General features: G+C 46.2%; 1 long non-coding RNA gene across 1 annotated transcript in view; it reads right to left on the bottom strand.

The window, feature by feature from the left end:
- Positions 1-16,937, bottom strand: part of LOC121160304 — a 100,143-nt gene extending 83,206 nt beyond the window's left edge. The window contains exons 1-2 of the long non-coding RNA XR_005884528.1: positions 16,856-16,937; positions 15,878-15,946 (exon numbers count right to left, since the gene is read on the bottom strand). This is a non-coding gene — a long non-coding RNA (uncharacterized LOC121160304). The remainder of the gene's footprint in view (positions 1-15,877; positions 15,947-16,855) is intronic.
- Between the last annotated feature and the right edge of the window lie 1,007 nt (positions 16,938-17,944).

The following is a 17,944-nucleotide window of genomic DNA, read 5'->3' as shown; positions in this document are numbered from 1 at the left end:
GAGGCAGGAGGCACCTGTCGGGTAGGAGAGCAGGAGAACGTAAGGAAAATTCTTGAACTAAACTACTCTTTCTCTTGACCCAGGCCTATAATTTCTACTCTTGTATCTCATGGGCTATATCAATTGAGGCTATTTTCAAAACACAAGTATCATTTGAGACAAATACACTTGAGCTAGAAAGTGTAACCAATAAGGGCCCTTGAAGGAGAAGATAAAACTCCCTGGGTGTAGGGCCACAGGGTGACATCCCGAGAGTAGGTTCACACCATGCACACTTGTTGTGATGACCCATAACAAGAAACTGGTGGCCACAGGAGGAAGAGCAAGCAGTAGACCAGTGGGGTCTTCACCTTGTTTTCACTGGTTGGATTCAGCCATTCAGTCTTTGTCTGGAGCTTGTCCAGCAACATTGGGAAGCAGCACATTCAGGAGATGAATGTGTGGGCTGGTTCACATGAATACCTATAGGTAACACTGTGGATGGGGGCTGGGCAGTTTGCTTACTATACAGGAGCTCTGAGTGGGAGACAGGAACCATGTTTTCCAGGACCGCTTTGGGGTAGTTGCAAAGCTCAAGCAACAACATGCAGAGAAGCATTTGACAGAGGTCAGGTGACTGGAGGATGGGAAGAGATGGGAAAGGCTGACTTTCTGCCATGGGAGGACATAATGTTGAGGAACATGGGCCCTGGGCCAAGAGATTAAATACCAGTTACCATGGAGAAGGCACTGAGGACATAATGTGGAGGAACACGAGGCCCGGGCCAAGGAACTAAATACGGGTCACTGTGGGGAAGGCACAGCAAGAAAAAGAGGAAGATAGGCCACACAGACAAACCCGACTCCCTCCACAGACCAACCAGGCACTTCAAATTCTCATCATTGTACTCTCCGAGCGGGTGAGAGATGTTCAAAAGCCCCCAGCACGTGGAGGCTCGGGCTGTGCACCGTCACTCATGGACACGTGGTCCCGGTGGCCCTTCTGGTGTGACCGGTGTGTCACTGAGTGTCCTCCATTGATGACTATGGATCACAGCTGTCCATCAGCAGGAAGATGAGGACCCCAAAACGAGGCACTCAGGAGAGAAGAAATGACCTCCAGAACTAAGATGCCAGTGTTCTCGCAGTGTCTCAAGTTTACACAAACATTGGGAAACAGTACATTGATTTTGTTCTCAAAATGTTAGGTTGTGTTCCAGGAAATATCTAAAGAATTCTTTAAGTAAAAACACATCCTGTTCTGTGATGCTACTTTCGTTAACAATTATATAAATTAAGAAAAAAATTGATGAAGAAAAATACCTTATTTTTGAAGCAACCCCTTCATTATAATACATTTGCTTCAGAAAAATCAATTAGCCTCAAAAACAGCTGTTTACAATGCAGCAAAAAAAAAAATTACAGGGTTTCAAAATGCCTACATTTAGACACACGGGACTGTATATACAATTAAATCACGAGAACCTTTGGGAGTAGAGCTGGAGTTTTTTTCTTTCGTTTTCATTAATTGGCTCAAATACTGATCTGTGATTGCATGCTAAATATATACAGGAATCCATAAAGCAGAGGATGAGTCCTAAAGTACAAACTAAAGGAGCCACAAGGCAGACCCTTTAACGAAACAAAAAGTACTTTCTGGAAAACAAACATGAAAGCAAACAATTGAACTCTCCAGGATTGTGAACACATGATCAGATTTCACTTGGTTGTATCTTTAGCCACCTATGTGATCCTCAGGGGAAAAAAATCTTCAATCAAACAAAAACAATGCCCCCTACATGGGATTGTTGAGTGGGTAAAGCAGCACAGCATGAAAGCTCCCACCACGTCACAGCACAGAGACATCCAGGAACTCTTCATCTGTTGTTTCTGAAGTGGAATCTTCAGCTAGATTCTTCAACCACCACCCTCTGGATCCTTTTACTCATGAACTCTTCATAAAGACCTATATGATTACATCATGTGAAACCACTCAGTGGTACGTCTGGGATGACCCCACTTCAATGACAAGCGACATGGGTAACTAAGGATGCAGGGCTGGGGCTGGGGGCCTCGAGGACTGACTGCAAGTTGGCCAGAACAGCTGAAACTAGGACAAACCAGGCTGGTGTGTGGAGTGATGAGAAGACACCTCGAGAATCTACGGTTCCAGCTGTGAGCTCTTGTCAAACATCATAGAGCAGGCTCTCAAAATCCATCATCAAGAGGCTGTGCTCTGGGCCATTGAATGTTTGACCACGACAGACAACGTTTCTGGGCCAAAGGTAGGCATACTCACAGGGTGTGCAGATTCCTTTGATCTGTTGCCTAAATTATGTCTGCTCATCAATTCCAATGAGCACAGCATACATCCTAACAAAATGTGAGAGTTTCACTGTCAACATGAGAGTAAGCACATCACTTGAGCACTACCCTAACTCAAAACTCACCTCGATAAGAAGGTGCCCAAGCCTTTCACCACTTCTGATGTCTGCCCATCACTGCCTGCCCTTCCTGGTCCTTAGTCTTAAGGTTCTTCCCCAATAATCCCAATCATCCATTTAAAATTATCCTTAGTTTCCCCCACAGAAAATAATTTGAATGGAAAAAGGCACAAGCCTCAGTGGGACTTTAAAGTGGAGGACTGGAAGGATTTCTAGTGCTTGATCTACCCTCTTTCTAATCATGAATCTCCCTCCTCAGCTCTCAGTCCATGAAAAGTGAGGAATCAGGTCAGCACACTCTGAAAGTTTCCATTTAGTTGGCAGGATACAATACATTATTACCAAATCACCACAATGTAATCCAACACTATTTTGAGTTTTGTAATAAAGTATTAAAGTATTAAAGTATCTTATCATGTCTTGGAACTTCAGATATTCTGGGTCTAATCTCATAAGCAAAAGGAGAGATTTCCAGGAATGCTTTACTCATCCATGCAAAACTCACCCTGAATGACCATGCATTGGCCTCCTACAGGAGGAAGAGCAGCTACTAGGGATAGTTAGCAAACATGAAGATGTTATGCCCAGCAGAACCAAGTGGCTGCTATTCCTCAGTGACCATCCAGGTCAGGCTGCTGGGGCAGCCCATGTTCTGGGCATTCCCTGCCCTCCTCTTGGGAGGCTGCCCACGGGCACCTCAGGAGTCTTCTCTACTCCACCTATACACCTCCAAGGAAATTCTCCAGGGCTACAGGAGAGCCGGACACTCCGGTTTCTAAGATAAGTTACAGAATCATTTTTCCCAATTTTGAATAGAACATTCTCCCCTCCCAAGGGTCACATTGGTTCAGTTTGATGAATCGCTGTGCTGGCCCCACACAGTCCCACAATTCATTTTACATGTAAGCCTTAATGCCATGATTTCAATCCTGCTAGCTCTTATGCTGTGCCAAGTGGTACAGGCCTATGCATTTGTGGTTTAATTCAGTCTTCTGTTTATTTCCATTGTTGGCACTATTTAAATAGTTACATTAGCATTCAGATTTAGAGGGAAAGCAAATTAACCTCCTCGTTTCTCTGGTTAATGAATGCCATTGTGCCCTTTCTTCAGCTCCATCTGGGAATGAGGAGGGGGAAGTTTTTTCTGGTCTTGTTCCAGGGAGCCAATACTGTCATTGAGCACCTCACTAATAATAACCGAGTGGGAAGAGCCAGGCTCTGTGCTGGCTCAGCCTCCGGTCAGCCCTGCATCACGGCCTAGGTCTCAGCCTGGTGGGGAGACAATTTGTGTGGCCCCATGCTAGTCAGGAATGGAGTGCTGAGTAGGGGGTGGGAATTTCAAACCACAGCTCTTCTGAAAGATATGCAGAGACTAACTTTTTTTGAGTTTGTGTAAATGCAAACCGATCTTCATTTATGGTCATGTAGAGCCATCAGGACACCTCCACAGATGAGAATTAAATCCAAGAATACTTCTATTACTTCTCTGACATGAAGCCCCCTAAAAAGGAGGTTTTCAAAATGGGGGGAGGGAGAAAAAGGGCAGGTGTCTCACCAAATCAACAGCCTCCTATAAATTTCACCTAACAAAACAGATAGGGATTCATGGGGCACTGTCACCTCTCTGAGGATAGATACTGGAGGACCAGGACTGCAGCCACTTGTCCAGCAGGGGGTGGAACTGGGGAGAACAGACCCTGTAAAAGCCAGGGCAGAGGTTGAGGACAATACCCATTCCCTTCTTCTGCCTTCCAGTCTCCCATCAGACTCTCATCTGCAAACCTGGAAAATGTAGTGTGCATGGGTCAGTCTGTCAGTCACTCACAGGCAAGGGCAAGGAATGAACAGGAGCAAGGAGCCACCAATTAACCATCACAGGTGCCCCTAAAGTTACAGCTGTCCAAGTCCACATACAGACTGAAGTATGCTTGCCTCAAAGCCCTATGATCATGTTAAACATTGAACTAACAAGGTGACATAAGCAGACCTTGGCGTGAATCTAAAACACTTTGACTCTAACAGTCTGATTACTCATGGCTAAGACATGAAGACATAAACTTGGTTATTCCCAATAACATCAGTCACATGGTGTATTCAAATGAAAAAATGTACCAATCAAAAATTCTTTCAAAAAATCAATCATCTACAGGGCTAGAGAAGACATCAAATCCCTTTAAAATGTCCTTGGGGGTAAAGGATGCACCGAGTAATTGCCAAGTATAGGGCAGTGGTTTGCAAACCAGACAAGCCACAGGGCAGAACACACTGTCACAAAACAGACATCTTGGGAGATGCAGACTTTCTGCTGGCTCGAGAGGAAGGGTGAATTTGGTTTGGCAGAAAGCAGCAGTTCAGGGTAGACTCTAGGAGCCAAGACTGGGAGGCACACACCCAGAACCCAGCGGGAACGGGACACCATGACACAGAGGGAGGCTGTTTCTCAGAACACACGTGGGACTAGCTGTGGCTTTGAGCATTATAATGACGATATATTTTCAGTTCACCAACTGATAGTGTTTTTAATTAAAACAAACACTGCACAAGGTTTTCAAGCAAAATAGCCATTTTATGGGGCAGGTAGTATAATATTGCAGTAAGCCCAGCTGTGCTTAATTTGGAAGAAGTTACTAGACTGTTTTTTCCAAAGTAGACTTACTGTTTTATTATTCAGATGACATTGACTGACACTGAAGAAAACTGTGCCCAGTCATTTATTCTGCCTCTTATTTTATTTTATTTTATTTTATTTTATTATCCCCTCCTTTTAAAAGTCAACATGCTCCTAGATATTAACAATTCCGTTACACCTGAAGTATGCTGACATCTTGACTGGTGGCAAGCAATAGCAATAGAATGATGAGTCAAGTTCAGTTCAGACCTATGAACCAGCAGAGCATGGCTGCACTCATATTCTAAGAAAAACGGCCTTTCAAGATGAATACACTGTCCCTCACTTCTTTCTTTACACATTCACTTTCATCTTTGCTGTTCCACCCAGCCACCCAGGAACATTTACTGCACAGATGAACAACACAGTGTGGACCCCTGAAGGACACTCTCCTACAAACATGCATTTGACAGTTCTGTACCACCAGATCCCCTCGGCTTTTCTCCTCTGAACATGTTTCACACCTGCCTTCCCTGGAACAGAATCCCCATGATTTCCCCTGTGCCCTGCAGGCCCTTCCTTCTGCCAAGGCTCTTCTCTCTGCTTGTATCTTCTAGTGTTACCTGCCCAGGGATCGGGTTGCAGGGTTGTCCCCCTCACGCCACCTGCTTCACAGGGCCCTCACTCCACACCCAGGACTTCTGCTTCCCCACTGCACACATCCTTAACTCGAGTCCCCAACTTTGCACGATTCTTCCCCAATTAGATCACTGGTTATCAAGCATACCAAGCTGAATGGTAATTTAGTGTCATGATTAAGTTCCATGGATTGCACATTCTAAATCTTTCTCTAATCTACCCCTTTCTCTTCATTTTCACTCAGAATATATTATCAGTTCCTGTCTAGATTTATTGCTATTATTTCCCTTCCTCCAACATTAACTTTGGCCAGTCTTACTGGTACCTGATCTTTCTGAAACTCAAGATAGGATCATCTGACCCCCCGCCAAATAATGCTGTGAAAAATTCTTGTAGTTAACCCCCTTCCGTTCCCTCACCCAACACTGGTAGAGGCAAATCAAGTTAACAAGTTCTTAAACATGTTCTGTATTCTTGCCTTGGAAAAGACATTTTCACAACATGCAAAGTCTGGTTCAAATTTCAGAGCGCAACACTGCCCACCAGCTCTTAGCTGCACACAGAGAGCCAGCTCTGACCCAGGGTCCCTCTCCTCTCCACTCACCATGGCAGGTGCTCCACAAACAACAAGCCTCCCCCACCAACAGCTAGCTCCCAGCCACCCCTCAGACCTAGCAACTGCAAGCAAATGTCCTCAGAAGGACAAGCACGGGGAACAGACTGGGTAAAGCCGGAATTCCAGCAGCCCAGACGATGCGACCATGACGCGGAAGGAAGAGTACACCACAACGTGCTCCTTCATTTTGCAGACTTCTCGTTCTAGCTTGAAGGGCTATGACTGGACTCCGCAACATGATTTACACCATATGCTAGTTGTCTCATCCATCTCTCTCTCACTAAGCTGGGATATTTAATGAGATAATTAAAGAGAGTGCGCCTTTCTCCTTTTTAATACTATAGCAATGCAGTGAATCTGTACTTCTTTGAGTACCCAACGACTGTCCTAAGGAAATGGAAACACTTGTTTCCTAAAACCAGGAATAAATGCTCAGTTTTTCCGCTTTCATTTTTGTTTCTAAAACAGATCTGCCTGGGAACTCGCTGGTCTTGTTTTCCACGTTGCCTTCCACACACGCTCTTCTCTCCCTTCACTGCCATGTGGTACTCCAAGGAGTGATCGCTGAGCTAATCCTTGGAAGGAGGCATACTCCTGGTTGCCCATCAAGACTCCTGTGATTCTAAGTTGCTGCCATTCACACTGTGTTCTTAGACGTGCACTACATGAATCACTTCTTGGCCTTGGGCTAAGCTCAAGTGTAGACACGCACTACATGTAAAACAGAAACCGCATAGGCGTTGTGCACAGTAGCTCCCCAGCCTCCCCCAGAGCTGCTGCTGATTTAATCAGATGCTAGCAAACATTCAGGTTGTTGTGGCTGCTCCACTGTCATTGCTCCATAAACTACATGTGGCATGTGTCCATCATCTGGAGCAACCTTGCAGAACACACGGGATCAGGGTAGAGAAGCTGGACTCTGGTGTTTCCTGTTAACCAGTACCCCAAAATGTGAGACATGTGTTACTCACCCTGACCTAAGAGGAGCATCACACTCTGACACTCTAAAGGAAAACACAAGGTTGGCATCTACAGATCACCACCTGAACAAGTCTAGAGGCAGTCCACCATTCCAACAGCAGACCATGCTGCATTCCACTCAATGACACTAAGTCTTTGTGAAGCAGAGAGTTCCATAAATAGTGGACAAAAAAGTTCCACAAGTAGTGGAAAAAATAGTGTAGAGCAGAAAGTGGGAGCAGCAGTGCCCAATGTGATTCCAAAGTTTGAGAATGTTAGCAGTTCCCAGTAGACACATACTTCACCTTGGGAAACAACTGTGGTTTAGAATGGAAAATGTTTTTATTTTCTTTGAAAGTACACAAATTACCCTTCAAAGCAACCACTGCATTGTCAGGATATAAACATATATTAAACAACATGGACCCAACTACTTAACAAATGGAAGTCTTTGGGCATTTCTCTCAGTTGGGGGCATCATGAGAAACTACTGAGCCCACAAGAGTCATGGGAAGAGAGGCCACCTGCTGAAATCCCTTTCCAAGCTTTACTTTGTGATCATCTCTCAGGAGCCTGCGGACTGAGGTGCTGTTTGAGGCTACGGGAACCGAGAATGGGAGCAGTAACAAGATAGGGCCGAGACTCCAAAATGCCTAAGTTGTCCACACTGTGCTGTGGCTGAACTGTGACTGTCCCCAGGCCATCCCAGGACCAAACATCAGGCCGATTTCCTTCACACAAACCTTGGGACAGATGGGCACTTCCTGACAGAGCTGACTCTGCCACAACAGGCAGCCTATGTTTTTCTGCCATCTTGTCACAAAGCAGCAGCTCGGATAGCCCTGTTTCTGAAGTGATAACCTCCAAGATTCTTGAAAACCCTGCCTGCTCTGGATAACAGTCTGTGGTAGCCTAACAGCTAAAGTCCTCGCCTTGGATGTGCCTGAATCCCATATCTGCACCAATTTGAATCCCAGCACTCCACTTTCCTTCCAGCTCCCTGATGTGGCCTGGAAAAGCAGTAGAGGATGACCCAAAGCCTTGGGACCCTACACCCATGTGGCAAGTTCCTGTCTCCATGTGGAAGAAGCTCTTGTCTCCCGATTGGCTCAGCTCTGGCCATCACAGCCACTTGGGAAGTGAACCAGTGGATGGAAGATCTTATTCTGTCCTTCTCTCTGTAAATCTGACTTTCCAATAAAAAATAAATCTTGTTTTTAAGTCACCTCCTACTCAAACAGACTAAGCAAATCAGAGGGTGCCTTGCGTGGCAGTTGGAGTTCATCACTCCATCAATTCTCTCAATAGGCGTCACCAAGTTCACAGACCCTTTTCCGAGGCATTCTTTGAAAAGCCAGATAAAATAGCAAAACTCAATAAATCCTTCCAAAAGCCACATGACCCATGCATTTTTGACATGTCTTCAAAGTCTGAGATATTTTCAAACAAATGCAGAATGGAAGCAAAAGCCATTAAAAATAATCTCTAGAGAACTTAGAGAAGTTTCTGTGACAGAGTTGGGCTCCTGATGGTCTTGAGGAGGGACTCACACTGACAGTTTTCCAGTGGCCTGGGGCAACACAGACCTTGTCATTCTCCCTCCCCAAGTTCCTGCCATCCCAGGTCCTTGAGAGGGAAGCAAAAACAGTCACAGCAATAAAGAATGGCCCATAGGGCAAGTTCATACTCCTCTCTGCAGTTCCACCTTCAAAGCTGCTTCTGGGATTTTGCTCCACCTTGACCCACCATGCCAAAGCTCTTCACAGATGGTCTTTAACGGCAGCTTAGAGCACACAAGAGTGAGAAGGTTGGAGCCCAGGAGGCCAGCCATGACCACTGGGAGCTGAGCTCTCACACACATTTCAGAGCCATCCTTGGAAGCGAGAGCCACCTGCAGCATGGCTCAACACATCGTCCTCCGCTATTTCACCCTCCATTTTCTGCCCTCTGCCCCCAGGACCACGCTCCCAAGCTAAGCTCTGTGTCTTGGCATTTTAGTTTGAGACTGTTCTTGTATCTAAAATCCATGGATGGAAATCTTTCCTTTGTGTTTGTAAGAAAGGATTTAAGTTGGGCACAATAGACTCATTGGTTACTAAACGGGCTGAACACCATTATATCCCATGCCATGAAACCTGTAGCATCCAATAAGGAAGACAAGGAAAAGCTTGTAGAAACCCAATAGGAACAAGTTCCAAAAGTTCAGGAAAGACAACAAACACATTTTATAGGTCTCCAAGTTCTCCTAGTCTGCGTTGCTGTTTTAACAGTCTCGGCTCCATTGCCAATTCTTACACCACTGCACTCATTCCATTATTTCTCAATGTCATTGGCCTCCTGTGGACTTCTATCTGGCCAAATGGGCTCCCTAGATGTAGGCAGCTTCCTGGAATTCACTGGTACTCCTCGTTATTAATTGGTCACCACAACCCATATTAGAAACAGTTTATTTTTCCCACCTCCCCCAAAAGCTATGGCTATTCGAGATATAGAAAAAAAACATACATTTAAAAACACATATCTGAAGCCTAAAAGATGGACACAATATCAGATCCAGCGAGACTGACAAATAATTTCTTTTATTCACTCACTCCTTCATTGAAAACCATAACGGGCACGGTACCTGCAGCTAGGATTAGAATGGGGGCTTCATTCTAGTGCCTCCTATGGAACTGTGATCACAAACTGTATTCCCTGACCACAGGGGCTGGCAGAGGCCCTGGCCTGGTTTTGAGGAAGGTGTGAGACAAGCTGACCAACTGAGGCTTCTCAGCAGGTGTCTTCAACTTCAGACATGGGACAGGGTGTCTTGATCTCCTGGTCAGTAGGGCTGCCTGTGAGTGACCTTCTGTTCTAGTAGGCAGAGGCTGTCCGTGGTGGGGACAATGAACATGAGCAAGCAAGGGGAAGAGACAGCTACACCTGCATCTTAGACGCTTGTGCCTGCTGCTCCAATGCTTTCCAGTCACAGCCTATGTTAAGCCTAGTTGTCTGTCACTCTCCGCTGAAAAGGACCCCGCAGGATCCAGTAATGCAGCGAGTTCTCTAAGGAGCATCTCTGCACAGGTGCAGGGGGATGCTTCCCCCAAGCTCCCAGCCCCCATCAGCTGCTCCCTGCCTTTGTCAGTTCATCACAGACACACTCATCTTTGTCAATTCAACAAGAACACACAGGACAGCTCAGTCCTGCTCCTTCCTTCATTCTTTGTAGAGCAAGCTTCCTCCACCCAGGGGTTTCTCTTCTGAACCTTCCTGTGTGGTGGAGGACAGCCCGGTCCAGGCCTACTAGACCCAGAACTTGGTTGTTGGCGGAGTTAAGAGTCATTAATTCTGAGGTTGGGAAAAGCTAACATACTTTCCCACCAAGGGAACTGTGATTTCCTGTCTGCTCTTTAGAGTAGCAATGACAACAACAGAAGTAGCTAACACACGCCTACCTCTTGGCCCTTCTCTCCCAGCATTTACACAGATGAACACGTTCCACTTCAGCACTTCTCCACAGGAGATGCACCTTGCACTGTGGGACCTCTGCACTACAGCTAAGGACACGAGGCACAGATGGCATCTGCCGTGTTCCCAGGCAGCACACCTAAGTGCCACCCACGTGGGGTGCACCAACTACACTAGGAGTAACCTCTTGAGTCTTCCAGGCGTCTTCCTCTTTTGTCTTCAATGTCAATTTGTTCAAGAAATATTCTTAGAGACCCAGAATAGTCCTTAACACTCATCTGTTCTAAGCTTAGGCATAATTCCTGCCTCACTACTCGAGTTCAGCCAATACCAAATAGCTTCTGGTTAACATACATTGCATTTATGGCTTAGTAAACCTCTACTATCCAGGAACATCCAACTTCACAGGCCACAAATTAAATTCCCTTAAGCAACAAAATAGTCAGAACTTCGTTTTCTTCCATGTGGGCTTTAAAAGTTTCACTGCCAACTGTTACGATGCCTGCCGTACCTTCTGAACATTCTGGAATAAACAGTGTGATGTGATGTAAAAACCAGTCAGCTGAGCGTCCTCTAAAGCCGTGGTAGCCCCAGTGCAAACAGATGGCCTGGAAGGGGTTAGTTCAGAGTCTATACCCTACATGGTGTGCACTGGTGCTCATTTGGGCAATGAATCAGTAGATGTAAAATCTCTTTGTTTCTTACTCTCTCTCAGTAACTGCTTTTCAAATAAATGTTGTAACAAGATCATTGAAGAAATGTGTTGTGCCATGAATATCATTAAAAATTGGCTTATTTGAGGGGAAAAGGCAGTTGTACAGCCTAATTTCATGAACATTTTAAAAATCCAGAGGCAAACACAGAAGGCAGGCCCTGCACATCTGAAATCCCCACAGTCGAGTACACATTGACGGCATGCATTCATCTTCCAAACATCAGAGGCGGACTGGCAGCGAGCAGCGTCTCCGCTGCAGGGCACGCTGATGTGTTTGCTGGAGGACTGCAATGATTCATGGGAATTGGCTGCCACAGATGCTGAAGGAGACATTCATTTCCTGCACCTATTTCTACTATGAATGACTAACTCCCAAGCTCACCCTCAGTGAGGTGATCCATCACCCACAAAGCTTGGCAGTCGGGCAAAGCTGTCACGTGAGCCATGCACACACTCTAGATAAAACCAGGGCAGTGGCATGGTGAGCTGACATGTGAGCCACGCTCAGGGCTTATCTATATTCCTTGCCACCACTGAGATGGCCCCAGGTGGGCTTCCTTGTCTCCTCCCTGGCTTGTAAGAATCGAGAAAGGAGCAGGGATTCAACTCCGCTCAGCATTTCTCCATCTTGGAGGTCTTCCGTTGGCTGTTCAATCTCAGCCTATCATAGGTTAAGTTTATCCTCTGACCACGGGTTTTTCCAAACACCACACTTGTCTACTTGTTGCCCCAGAGCTGGGTTATGGATGACTGACAGAGCCACGCCCACGTTAGTGCCACATCAAGGTAGCCCAAGGCTACACTGTGTATTTGTTTGCAAGGCAGAGTTGCAGACATCGCCACATCAACCAGGATCAAGTTTTGCACTTTTTCTCCAGTTAGGATTCCAGTCGCCTAACTTAACTCCTTTTCCATAATCCTTGCCCCTGCCCAAGACACAGGAACTTCAACTAGATCTCCCATGCCAGTCACCAAGAAAAGGAAATGCACAATAAATGCACAATGTTCTACCAGAAAGACCATTAAGGCACGAGTTCCTCACAGAAATCCTGAGCTGTAGCAGAATAGAGTTCCTGTGGAAGAAGATGGCCTGGATTACACAGAATCTGAAGCAACAAGATCCAGGATCCGGGAACATTGCACGCTTGACCTCTTTGTCCTGCATCAGAATCAATCAAGCTGCTGATATCCATACGGACAGGCCATAAACACCAAGTCTTCTTGTGGTTGTCCTTTATCCTCATGGGAACTGCTCAGGTCAGCGGGAAAATACCTGAAGACCACCACCATGCTAGCTTTCTCGTATTTCTCTGTTTAAGCTGCTGAGATTTCACAACAGTCTGAACATCCAGCAAATTTCACTGGAGCTGCCCCATGCTTTGAGAAACTATTCCCCACACAGTAAATTTCTTGTTTCTGGAGAACAATTCTTAACTATCAAGACTACAAAAAAAATCTACTACTAAGACACTTGGAATACAATTCTTGATTCTCTCCTAAAATTTGATTTAAAAAAAAAAATGAAGCATCAGGAGTAAAAGAAACACTCAGGAAAACTGTCCTATGTATTTATTTTATATCTGGACATGCAATTTTGAGATCAAGAAGCATTTTTTAAGATTTTTTTCCAACTTCAAGATTTTTAACCAGGCAAATGAGACTGAACAGAGATTCTGCTACAAAGGTCACTGGTTCAAACCCAACCTAACCCAATCGGAAAGCAATTACCAAATGCTGATTTTTATAAAAATGTACTGGTGGGCTAAATTCAATTGCTAGCAAGGAAAACAAACATCTGTAACCTCTGGAAGCATGGGTGAGGGCCAAGGGTTGTTCTGTGTCAGGACTGATACACGTCAAGAGATGCTAGGTTGCAGAATGGACTCAGTTTTCACCAAGAGTACACAAAACACAGAAAGGAAGTTCATGTGCCCAGAAGCAATCTATGTGCATAACTACAAATAAACACACTGTAGCTCTGTGTGGCACACTCCATCCATACGCGTTTATGTATAAATGTCACATATCTGGATAGACACACATTCATTCAGAGATGCTACAGACCTTAGTATTTTAGGGAGCTGGTAAAGAGTCACACCCTACAGTTTTTACAGGGATACCCAAGCATTCCATATTTACCAATACAACTCTTGCATAGAATGTTCCCACAAGGGCACAAATGTAGAAACTAAAATGTCTCCTAGAGCTCTTCACAGGAATATCTGCACAGCCTCCTGATTTCTCCCATATTCCATCTCCACCCACAATCCCACATTTCCCACAAATATGCTCACTCCACTAGTTAAATGCCTTCTCTTCTTTCTCTGAAGCTGAATCCCCCCCCCAGTGGAACAGCGGGGGGCTGTTTTACTGGCTGTGGCACTAGAGTCATTTCATGCAATGATTCTGCCTCGTTGGCCTAGCACACTTAATAAACTTCGTAACACTTAGCCAAGCCCAGAAAGTGAAATCTGCAAAGGTCCCCTGTAAGGTGCCATTCTGCTAGGCTGGTAACTTAATTTTGGCACATTATGTTGGAAAACACTGTTTAACCAACAAATGAGACCAGCTGATTGCTCAACAGCCTCACCCATTGTGCAACTTTCTTTTTGCCAGTCCTCATTTTGAGCAGGATCAATTTTATTTTGTGGTATAAAAACCCATTATAAGAATAGTTGAAGACCTTCATGATCTAGAATTCTTAGCAGACATCATAGACCTGCAGATTCAAGTTCATCCCACTCCTACCAACTGACAGCAAGTTGGCTGAAGAGCAGATGGCTGGCACCATGCCCGACTCCCAAACTTGAGCAACTGGAAGAATTCAGACACTGTTACCAGCAAGAGGCACACTTAGGGAAAGCAACCAAAGTTTGAGGTTTACACTCTAGATTTCAAGGTCTGCTGTGACAGCCTGCAGCAAGATGTATCTAGAAACAAACTCAGAAATAAACCATAAGTAGGGGGTGGCTTCAGCAGAAATGTACATGGTGGAGTAGGCCAGAAGGTGTGAAAACTGGCTCTTTAGACCATAAAGTGACCACCCACTAGTTTCAAAAACAAAGTTCAAATGAGAGAACCCTTCAGTGGAGCATGTTGGCCATACAAAAGCTCAGTGTGGCTAGGGCCCTGGGAGGGAGAGCGCTGCAGGCAGTGTCTCTGGCCCAGTGAGGAATCCATTTCTCCATTTGGCTACCATTACACAGGCCCTCATTTTGCTCCAGACTTCAGCAAAACGTGACTTCAGTTATGTCAAGTCATGTCCCGCTTGCTTCTCCTTACAGTCTGGTTGTCCGGTATCAGTTCAATGCTCTGACCAGCTGCAGGACTCTGCAAGGGCAAAGCTGTGTTCTACTTAAGGGTAGGGGCCCAATAGCAGGGACTGCAGGAAAAGCTTCTATTTGCATAGTCTCTAACAAAGGAGGAAGAGCTTCCCTTACAAGCCATCTTTTGTTTCCATCTTCCCTGTCTGTTGACAATTAAGTGTGTTTCAATGTGAAACCCAAAAATGCCCGTCTTCCCTTCTAATCCAAGCCAGATGGACTAAGGCCTCTTCGAGGCCATGCAGGGGAGCAGCCCTTCCGCACAGGAAAGGTCACGTCAGAATTAAGTTGGTTTCAGTAAAATGAAACCAAATGAAAACTTCATGTCCACACCCCTACTCCCCTGTAGACACACAAAGCCGGGCCTGGAGGTGGTGCCGCACTACCCACGGCTGACTCTACCAAGCCCACTGGCAGGATGCACTGGTCCCCAGCTCAGACCATGTCATCACTGAGCACTTGAGTCCCTCCCTGGATACTCCGCATGCTGCTCCCTCAAAAGTGTTTCCAAAGTGCTGATGGAGTGAACAAATGAACCAACTTGCTACTATGCTCTTGAGCCTTGCCGATTCTCTGCCCCAAAATGTAAACTTCCAAAACGTTGGCAATTAACAAGAGCTCTCTGGTCTGTATCTAATTTAGCACAGAACATATCAGGTGCAAACAATTCTTCACACATACGTAAACCGGGAGCACAAACTTTGCAGGAAAAAAGAGGCATGTACATTTACATAGAGTGGGTTTGACCCATGGTAAATCAACCAATACACAAACAGTTTAGAGAATTAATCTCCCCCTTCAAATGCTTTCATGTGAAGTGCTACCATGTAAGGAATTTCTTCAGGTAAACACATAGGAACACTTCCTGTTCTTTATCCTAACATGATCGCCCCCTCTCATTCAGCTGTGGCAGGGTTTACATAAAGCCAGTTATCGTCAGCTCCTCTGGACTGGTTCTGTACTGTCACCGTTACCAAGGAGGAGAAGCCTACTCATGAACACTGGGCTCTCCCACTGAGCAACTGTGCATTCTTCTCCAGTTACCTGCCCACCCTGAGCCTCCATGGCTCAGTCGGCTCTGTGCGCTGACACACAATAGCAGGGACCGGCTGCTTAGAAGAAACAGAAGTGTGTTTGACTCACAGTTCTGGAGCCCAGCAAGTCCAGGAGCAAGGTGGTACTCTCTCGAAGGGTCTTCACAGGGTTTCATCCCTTGGTGGAAGGCAGAAGGGAGAGAGGGTGAGAGCCAGAGAGCCAAAGGGGAAGGAACTCTGCCCAACACCTTCTGCAGCTCTCTCACGCCTGTGGGGATGGCATCAACCCTCCCAGCCTAGTCACAGCTCCTCCCCCGCCACCGCTGCCACATGTCATTTTACATAGGAGACAGCGACATCCACGGGCTGTGGTGACTGGGGCCGAGGGGTGTCCAGGAGATGGCTGCCCTCGTTGATAATTGAGCAACAAACGAGTTACAAACAGGAAGACACAGCCCTCCATCTGACCATCTTTCTGTCCCTGGCTCTGCTAGGGCTGTAGGAGCTCCGCCCTTGTATCACAATACCAGCCCCACTGTAAATTATTTTAAAATATTTTTTTTGAAAGAGATACAAAGGAGATTTCTTCCACCTGTGAATTCACTCCCCTAAATGCCAGTCACCGAGGCTGGAGCAGGCTGAAGGTGGGAGCTGGGAACTAAGCCAGGTCTCTCACGTGGGTGACTCATGCACTTGAGCCACCACCTGCTAAAAGCTGGGATGGAGAGTAGAGCCCGTCTCCAAAGCAGTCCAGGCTGTTGCATGAAACGCCTGCATCCCAGGAGGGTGCCAGTCCATGTCCCTGCTGCTCCGCTTCTGATCCAGCTCCCTGCTAGTGGCTTGGAAAAAGCAACAGAAGATGGCCCAAATGCTTAGCCACATGCAAGACCTGGAAGGCACTTCTGGCTTTGACCTGGCTCAGACCTAGTCTTTGCAGCCATCTGGGGAGTGAACCATTAGATGGAAAATTCTCTCTCTGAAACTCAAAGAAAATCTTTGTTCAAAAAAATTTACAGTGACATAGTGTTTGCAAATCAATTCATCTGGACCCAACAGCAACTTCACAGAAGGGGGGTGAGTGACTTACTCAGGCCTCAAAGGAAGGGAGGTGCCGGCAAGTGCTCACGCCTGCCTTCAGATCCGTTCATTTCCGCCAGAGCCTCCTTTGCAGAAGCTGAAAGGAAAGAGGAACATTCTATTATCCCGGAGCTGTCTGGGGATCACAGAGCTGTGTGCTATAGCCAGGAATTCACTTCCAGGAAGTCACATTCACAATCCAAAGTCTGGAAGAATCACGGCTGTCAAAGATGCTGAACAACATTGACAGTAATGATAAGTGTCACTGAAGAAGTAAGTATTCCACAAGAAATGAATGCTCCTAAAAATAGTAAGCAGTGGCTGGCATTGCCACCTGCAGCAGTGGAATTACATATGGGCATCAGGTGAGTCCTGGCTGCTATGCTTCCAATCCAGCTCCCTGTGAACGCACCTGGGAAGGCCGAAGTGCTGGAGTGCTGGGCCCTGCACCCACCTCAAAGACCTGGATACAGTTACAGGTTTCATGCTCCTGGCTTCAGCTTAGTCCAGTCTTAGCTATTCGGAGAATGAGAATGAGCCCTCACCCTTTAAAAAAAAAAAAAAATAGAAAAACCTTGACTGGAAATCCCACACAAGCAAACACCTGGTGACGGGGCCCAAAAAATCCAGTTACTGCAGCTCAAGGATCTGGAACTACTCAGTGTCCAATTAAGAACTCGAGAAGCCCTCTAGGTTTCAAGCCAAGGGAATATCATTCAGGCATTGATTACCAAGGTGCTGTTGGGAATGTGAGCGAGATAACATTATCTGGAAATTGGCAACTGCAAAGAAAAAAGAAAAAAGCCTTCATAACCCAAAGGCTCAGGAAAGCCAAGGAGAAAAGCGCCCTGAGCCCGCCATTGTTGTGCCCCTGTGAGTGCCAGAATAGAACAAAAGCTGGAGCTGCTACCTGCCCAATTCTCAGGAAGCCACTGAGCCAGCAACCCAAAGCCCTCGAAGCCCAAGACTACCCACTGCTGCTGCTACTGCTGCCACAGGCAGAGCCGCCACAGGCAGAGCCGCCACAGGCAGAGCCGCCACAGGCAGAGCCGCCACAGGCAGAGCCGCCACAGGCAGAGCCGCCACAGGCAGAGCCGCC

The sequence above is a fragment of the Ochotona curzoniae genome, unplaced genomic scaffold (genome assembly GCF_017591425.1).
Source record: "Ochotona curzoniae isolate NIBS_2020 unplaced genomic scaffold, NIBS_Ocur_1.0 contig_4501, whole genome shotgun sequence".
NCBI classification, from domain to species: domain Eukaryota; kingdom Metazoa; phylum Chordata; class Mammalia; order Lagomorpha; family Ochotonidae; genus Ochotona; species Ochotona curzoniae.
This window is presented reverse-complemented; position numbering and strand designations above follow the sequence as displayed.